The following is an 8,707-nucleotide window of genomic DNA, read 5'->3' on the forward strand; positions in this document are numbered from 1 at the left end:
TAAAGCTCAGGGAGGGAGATGTAATTCCAAAAGAAGAGGGGGAGCTGTAATAAACATAAACTTCAAGGGGTGTCAATTTAATTTATCCTAATTTATTTTGAGTTATATTACCTCTTTATTTTTTCACATATTTTTTTAATAAAAATTAATTTTTAAACAACTCATTATATGAAAAACGATTCCAAACTTTTTGGCCTCCTTTCTTAGGGTGCTTATTGAGTATTCGTAGTGTTCTATAAAGTTTTCATTATTAAAAAAGAGTAAGAGTTCACAATTTATATTGAGAGTACAAAAATAATATAAAATTAAATAATTAATAATTAACTTAAAATATGACCACCTCATATTTCGAAATTAGCGCATAATTTTCCTCCTTAAGGTTTCGCTTTGCCGCATATATGCTGATTAATTGGAAGTCAAGGCCTACGTACCAAAAAAAAATGAATAAATAATCGGAAGTCAAGGCCTACGTACCAAAAAAAAAAAAAAACGGGGGAGTCAAGGCCACGTATACTGTACTTTCGCAAAGTCCTAGGAAAGTGATTCAAAAAAGAAACATATACATAAATTCACATTAATAAGTTTAACAAAAATTATATATCATCTAATTTAAAAGTTTTAAAAAAATACTAATAATGTGAAAAATTATAAAAAATATTAAGGCGAAAACATCACACTTGTAAGACCCACACATTAATTAAAGTTATTAAAATTCTTAATTTAGAGCTCGTAATATTTTTTCTAAGTTTAACATTATATTACATATGTCACACTAATGAAAAAAAATTATTACTTTTGTAATTTATTTAAATTATTCTATACACCATAATTATTGGATTTTTGCTAGCGAGGTGATTTTTTAAATTATTCAATATTACATGTGGGAGGTGATTTTTTCAATATTCTTTTGTCCTAAATAGATTTTTATTTAATTCTCATTCTGATATTTGAAATAAGAAATATTTTGGTCGAGAGTGTTAGAATTAACACCCCAATGGTTGAATTAGTAGATTGTGTATAGGAAGGAATTAGTATGATATTTTAAAGACGAAGTCCAGTTAGTTCATACAGGATTACAAAAATTTCGATTTTTTGCGACGTTAAAATGCCATCGCAAATACTCAATATGCCATCTCAAAAAACTTATAATGACGGCAAATGACCTTTAGCGACGGCAAACGGGGGATCACAATAGAGGGCATTGCAAAAACTCTTTAGCGACGGCATGCTGTCGCCTTTTTTTTGCAACGTCATATGTTACTATTTGCGACGGCATTTTACTGTCACCAATAATGTGTAAAAATAGAGACCTTTTTGCAACGGCATTGTTTTACCGTCGCCAAAAGTATTATTTGAGACGGTAGAAATTACCGTCGCAAATTTTTTTTTTTTTTTGCGACAACATATTTCTTTTTGCGACGACATTGATTTTGTCACAAAAAAGTTTTTGTTTTTTTGCAACGGTATGGTGCCGTCGTAGAAAATGCAATATTTATTAAAAATTATAAAATACCTGTTTTTTGCGACGGTTTGGTGCCGTCGCCCAAAAAAAAAACCTAAAAGACCTGTTGTAAACTAATTAAAAATATTAAAATTACCTGTATTCAATGAAAAATAATTATAAAAAAAATCAATAATTGCATAATAATATAAAAAATTCTATATAGAAATAATAATTTTTCCATAATAAACATATTCTTGCATTCATAACTATACATCAGCAAAATTAACCCAGTACATAATGTTCCACAATGCATATATAATGTTTAAATACATAATGTTATTCATAAGTCAAAAAAACAGAAATCAAAATTAAAAGTTTTCCTCAGCATCCTCCGTGGTACAAAAACAAAAATTAGTGGCATTCTTCACAAGCATGAAATCCACGAGAAGCAAACTCCTACTCCGGAAATATCTGGACAAAAAAACAAAAATAATTAATGACAATATAATTATGTGTTAATATATTAATTACAAAAAAAAAACATAAAAATTTAACTACTATACAATTAGAAAGATAATTAAGTAAATAATTGTGCCTAGACTGAAATCCGACTCTAACTCTCAAACCGGGAACCCGATTTAAGTCTCATCTTCTCCCACAAGTCTCTCGTGCCTAGGCGGTCATGTGTACCAAGTTTCGTGCTACTCCGATACCGTTTGATGATTTTGGGGCATTAACACCATAAATTCTAAGTTTCTTAATAAACTAATTTATTTCTTAAGAGTGAAATCCGGCTCTAACTCCCATACCGGGAATCCGATTCAAGTCTCATCTTCTTCCACAAGTCTCTTGTGCCTAGGCGGTCGTGTGTGCCAAGTTTCATGCTAATCCGACGCTGTTTAGTGATTTTGGGGCATCAGCACCTCGAATTCTAAGTTTTTTAAGAAACTAGTTTACCTAACATGAAATTCGGCTCTAACTCCCAAACCGGGCACCCGATTCGAGTCTCGTCTTCTCCCACAAGTCTCTCATGCCTAGGCAGTCGTGTGTGCCAAGTTTCGTGATACTTTGAATACAACATAAGGATTTAGCAGGACTATGATAATCACTACAAGGTAAGGAGTTGATTCCAAGTATCAATGGCAAGAAGTTTGGCTCCTAGAAAGATCTTTTTTGGTTCGTATAATGTATTCAGTAAATTATTTCCAGAACCAGAAGTGCCTCTATTAATACTTGATTTAATGCTCACTTTCGCATAATGGAAACTCCACACAATTACGTGTAGAAGTCAACCCCAATATTTATTGACCTGCATTAGTATACCAACAAATTAACAAAATTTATATTTTGGGATAGGCAACTTAAGAATACAACATAAAACAGTTGCATGTACCAAAAGCGAAAAAAATGTGAACAATTCCAATTTGCTGCAGATAGAAATATGTTGTAGTCCACTATCTTTTTTTCTGTTTTCTTTTTCAATAAAAGTATATGCACTCCCTCTTTATGACATAGAAAGTAAAGACAAACAAGATAACAGTATGATGCTAAATGTTAATATCTAAATGCAGTTTAAAGTTAAAACTAATTTGTCATGAATGGTTAATTTTTAGTGTCATAGAAAACTACAAAATTATTCAACAAGAAAGAAAGCAAATGAGTAAGAAGACTAAACGTGAGCTGGCCACATTAGTTCATTCTCATGTACACTTTTTAAAAGCAAAGGAAATATATGCTTTCAAAAAAGATGATATAAAAAAAGGAATATATCACACCCCAATGAAACAACATTCACAGTCATCAGTCATTACTCCGCATAAGTTAATCCCAACAATTTATAGCTAGTTTAAAGATCTAGTTTAGCCATATGTAGAGGAATATCTTTTCATAAAATTGACACCATCAGGAGACACTAAATTATATGCTAGCAAGAGAAAACACACAATCATATATGTAAAAAACACAAACAAATAAAAATTGAAGGCATGTAAAGTTCTCAGTTTAAATTCAGAGAATTGAAGGAAACTTGTGATAAAAAGGAAGTAGTCTACTTATATTCCAAATTTCATTAGAGAGAGAGAGAGGAAGAGACTTGAATTGAGTGCATGCGTTGCTACTAATTTTTCTCCTAATACACATCCGTTGAAGTGACTACTTGCTTCTTAGTAAAAGGCAAATGGCCAAGTCTATGCTCCATAACCTGAAAGTCAAAAACAATAAAAGCAATGATGATTGGTAAGATTTAACATTTTTATTCTATTAACCTTTTGAATTAACCTCTTAACATTTTTATTCTATTAACCTTTTGATGTGTGCCCAATCCTCGTATCAAAACTAAACTTATAAAGAGCAATAATTGCAATTTTATAGAATATACTAATAAAAGAATCTACTATAACAAACCCGAGACAACCTATATCTAAGAGAATTGGAGAACTAATAACCATTTCAAGAGCAAGGTTGTTAAAATCGGGATCCTACGTTGGATCGTTGGAGGTGTTTATAGGATCGGATCGTAGAATCGGATCGAGGATCGTAAGATCCTATCGAAAAAGACAAATTACATAATAATTTAATTTAAATAAATATTTCTTATAAAGTGTACACAAAATGAACTTATATTTTATTAAAAAGAAGTGAAGATATTGTGAAAAATATAATACTCCATGTAAAATGTACATATAATATTATGCAATAGAAAACTCGATAGTAAAAGTTCTGTATTTTATCAAAAAAGAAGGTGAAGAAGAAGAAGAATTTTATAACAAAATACTTTACAATGTACAATAATGCATAAAAAGTGAAGAAAAAATATTTAACAAAATTGGATATGAAAATAAATTAAGAACTCAAAAGAGTAGCTTAGTCGAATGATAAGGTTTGTCGTTAGCATTTCTGGTGGAGCGGATTCAAGTCACAAAAATAATTTCTCCAGAAATTGGGATAAAGTTACAATCATCTTACCATTTTTAGACTCCGCTAAAGCTAAGTTTGTTTTTCCGACTATTTAATTTTCTTAATTTACCGCAATATTTGAGTGCTTGTTTCCTAGTTTGTTTTTTTTAGTCTATTTGATTCAATACTACTTAATTTTTATTATTTATTTTGACAACATAAATTGATATTTAGACAACAAATATAAAATTTACAATAAAATATGTCATACAATACAAAATAAGGCTTGTAAATTGGATCGGATAGGATCGGATTCGGATCGGGATTCCACGATCCTATAAGATCCCACTACCAGGATCGAAAGATTCTACCTATAAGGAGTTTTTTACACGATCCGGATCGATTGCACTCAAATAGATCGTAAGATCGTAGGATCGTAAGATCCGGATCGGGATTCTGATAACCATGTTCAAGAGAAGTACATGACCCACATAATTATACCTGAGTTTTGCTTTGTAACTGTCAACAATTTCCTATTTTTCTTCTTTTGTAGAATACCAAATGGCACTAGGAATGACAAAGTATGAAACCTTTCTACATATTAGGCATGCACTCAATGTAGAGTTGGCATCCATTCCAGAGGTTGGGGAACTACTATGCCAATTCCTGATACAAGATATACAGAATGAATGAGACCAAAAATTGAATCAGAAACCAAAAATTGGCGAGAAATTGTGGACGCAGATGTAGTGGAGGACTGTGATCAAAAAACTTTAACATGTTCATATCTGCATTGGCTTCCTAAGAACAGACTCCTTTCGAGTAGAAGGTGTACACCTGCAATACTATTTCAATAAGAAACAAAAAAAAAAAAAAAAAAAAGGGAAAAAAAATTTACAGGACTAATAGAATTAATGAGTTGACTATCAAAGAAGATAGCAGACAGTTTACATTATTTGATGGGTCTTTCAAATCAATTCTAGCTCCTTCTATATCTCAACAATTTCCTAATAATCACCACCACCTAGAACTGAGGGCTATACTATACCTTCTCAAAGCAGCCTTAGATTTCTTTTGTTTAAACTTGGTAAGGTTCATTATTTGTTACTAGACAAAGAGTATAAATTTCTATTCCAAATTTTATAGCTTAATATCAGTGGTTGGTAGTTAGAATGTCTCTTTATTCATGGTTGAGACACTAACAGATTTTATACTTTCTATTTTCAGAGGCATATTAGCAAACAGGTGGTGTGCATAATTTACACATAAATTAAATTAAAGAAAAATAACTTGGAAATGAACAAATTGAATCAAAATCAAAATCACATAGAAGATAGACGACTTTGACCAACCCTAGCCTTAAAAAAATCACTTGTTAGGGTTTCGAAAATTAGAAGGAGAGGGAAAGGGGCAGAGTGAGAGCAACAAACAAGTGAGAGAGAGAGAACTTAACAGATAGTAGCAGTCGTCGGTGGTAGTCACAGTCGCGGTGGTGGGCTTTGTCTTTGTGTTTAGAGTCTTCGTCCTCGGCGGGCTTGAAGGATGGGGGCATGAATGCAAGGGGCTTCGGAGGGAGGTTTCCTAATTTTCTCTGAATATCGTCCCATTGAGTCAAAGCTCCTTCAACGTCCTTGTACACGAAGTGATTGTTCGCCATTTTTGAGAATCTCCGATCAACTCTCTTTCTCTCTCCCTCCCTCCCTCTCTATAGTATCGTATTTTGGGGATTTTTTTGTTAGGGATTGGGGATTTGAGATCGTGAGAAACAAAGGGAGGAAAGAAAGGAGGGAATTAGAAAGAGCAGGAAAACGAAAATAAAAAGAAGAAAAGATGAGAGTTAGGATAGGCGGTAGTTTTATTTATTTTTTGTTAAAATAATTTTTTTTTTAAATTTTTTTAGTTACTAAGGTTGAAAATTTATTGGTTTTATTTTTATTTTAATGAATATTTTTTTTTATTTGGTAGAAGTAAGGGTAATATTTTTATGAAAAATATTTTTAATTAAAATAAAGTTAATGAAATTTAGAGAGATAGAGACATGCAGAGAGATAGAGACAGACAGATTAACTTTATTTTAATGATTTTTTTTTATTTGGTAGAAGTAGGGGTAATATTTTAATGAAAAATATTTTCCGTTAAAATAAAGTTAATTTTTTATGGTCAATAGAAAATATTTTTTTGTGGCCCATTTTTTTTTTTTGTTACAAAAAATCAAGAGCTAATTTTTTGTGGTAGAAAAGAGGGAGCGGCAGCAGTGGTGAAGGTGGCGGATAAGAGATAATGGTTGTGGTGGTAGTGGTGGTGATGCCGAAGGAGATTAGTGGTGAAGTTGTGGTAGTGGTAGAGGAGATGGAGTGGCGGTGGTAGATGAGAAGTAATAGTAGTAGTAGTAGTGGTAGCAGTGGTAGTGAAGTGGTAACGATGGTGGTAGTAATGGTAGTCGTAGAGGTGGAGTGGCAACATTGGTAATAATGTTGGTAGTTGAGTGACATTTGCAGTAGTGGTGAATGTGGTATAAGAGATGAGTGGTGAGAGAGAGATGAGTGAGAGACAGATAGAGATAGAAACAGATGTAGAGTGATGAGTGAGAGAAAGACAAAGTGGTCACTAAAAGTGCATTTTCTTATAGTGGAGAGCTCGGTAAATAGAGAAGAAGAGAGGGAGAGAGTGAGCAAAGTGAACACAATGGGGGAGAGAGATAGACATACAGACACATAGAAAGAAAGAGTGAGAGAAGAGTGAGAGACAGACAGATAGACACAGAGAAAGAAGAATGATGAGTGAGAGAGAGAGAGAAATAGAGAGAGACAGACAGACAGAAAAAGAGAGAGAAACAAGAGATGAACGAGAGATAGACAAAGAGAGAGAGAGAGAGAGAAAGAGAGCGGAAAGAGATGATCGAGAGAAAGACATAGAAAAAGAGAGAGATAGAGAGAGAAGAAAGATGAGTGAGAGAGATAGAGAGAAGAGAGATGATAGAGATAAAAAGAAGAGAGATAAGCGAGAGACAAAGAGAGACAGAGACAAAGATAGACAGACAGAGAAGAGTGATGAGTGAGAGAGACAAAGAGAAGAGCGAGAGAGAAAGAATAGAGAGTGAGAGACAGAAAAAGAGACAGAGAGAGAAGAGAGATGAACGAGAGACACAAAGAGAGAGATGAGTAAGAGAGACATAGAGAAAAGAGAGATGAACGAGAGAAACAGAGAGAGAGATAGAGACACGAGAGATGAACGAGAGAGACAGAGAGAGAAAAGAGATAAAGTGAAGAGAGATGAGCGAGAGAAAAGAGATGAGCGAAAGAGATAGAGAGAAGGGAGATGAGCGAAAGAGACAGAGAGAGAAAAGAGATGAGAGAAGAGAGAGAAAAGAGATGAGAGAAGAGATAGATAAGTGAGACACACACACAAAGAGAGAGAGACAGATAGACAAACAGACATAGAGAGAAAAGTGATGAGTGAGAGAAAGAAAAAGAAGAGAGAGAGAAAGATGAAAAAATGGGTGAAAAGAGACAGACAAAGAGAGAGAGAAAGAGCGAAAAGAGATAAACGAGAGAGAGACAAAAAAGGATGAGTGAGAGAGATAAAGAGAAGAGAGAGAGAAGAGAGAAGAGAGAGATAGAGAGAAGAGAGATGGGCAAAAGACACAGAGAGATAGACAGACAGAGAAGAGTGATGAGTGAGAGAGAAAAAGAGAAGAGAGACAGAGACAGAGATAGAAAGAGAAAGAGACAGGCAGACAGACAGAGAAGAGTGATGAGTGAGAGAAAGAAAGAGAAGAGAGACAGAGACAGAGACAGAGAGACATGAAGACAGAAAAAATTGGTGAAAAGAGAAATGTTATATCAAAAGAGTAAGACGACGTCGTTTTTTTTTTTGTGACAGGAAAATACCGTTGCATTTATTTAAACCATTTTGTGACTATAAATATATGAAGTCGTCTTAAAGCCACAATACATATATATATTTACTTTTTTTTTTTTTTTTTTTTTTTGCAACGGTACCTATTATAGTCACAAAAAACTCTTCTTTTTTTTTTTTTTTGTAACTGCAGCTGGTGCCGTCACAAAAACTCTATTTTTTTGCGACAGCAATCTCTGCCGTTGCAAATATTCTATTTTTTTTGCGACAGCAAGTTGTGCCGTCGCAAAAAGTCACATTTTTCGCGACGGCAAGTTGTGCCGTCGCAAAAAGTTTCGTCTTTTAAGCCCACTTTTCTTGTAGTGGAGCATACATTTCTTCTTCTATCCACGTTCTTTATATAGCTATTTAGTGAAGATATTTTTTACGTAATTTGACATATTTGTCATCATTACTTAAATGTCAGGACCTAATTTCCTATTACACCTTCGAAAAAGGACAGCCTGAGCT

At 33.4% G+C, this 8,707-nt stretch overlaps 1 long non-coding RNA gene across 2 annotated transcripts; it reads right to left on the reverse strand.

The window, feature by feature from the left end:
- Window positions 1–1,676: 1,676 nt before the first annotated feature.
- On the reverse strand, window positions 1,677–7,153 carry LOC114311671 (uncharacterized). Of its 2 annotated transcripts, XR_014329097.1 has the most exons (4): window positions 5,793–7,153; window positions 4,841–5,176; window positions 3,537–3,644; window positions 1,677–1,915 (listed from the first exon to the last, which is right to left on the reverse strand). It is a non-coding gene; the product is annotated as an uncharacterized LOC114311671 (long non-coding RNA). The 2 variants fall into 2 exon arrangements; XR_014329096.1 differs by having other exon boundaries at window positions 4,841–7,153.
- Window positions 7,154–8,707: the final 1,554 nt, after the last annotated feature.

This window comes from Camellia sinensis, chromosome 5, assembly GCF_055761805.1.
Source record: "Camellia sinensis isolate YWXY chromosome 5, ASM5576180v1, whole genome shotgun sequence".
Lineage (NCBI taxonomy): Eukaryota > Viridiplantae > Streptophyta > Magnoliopsida > Ericales > Theaceae > Camellia > Camellia sinensis.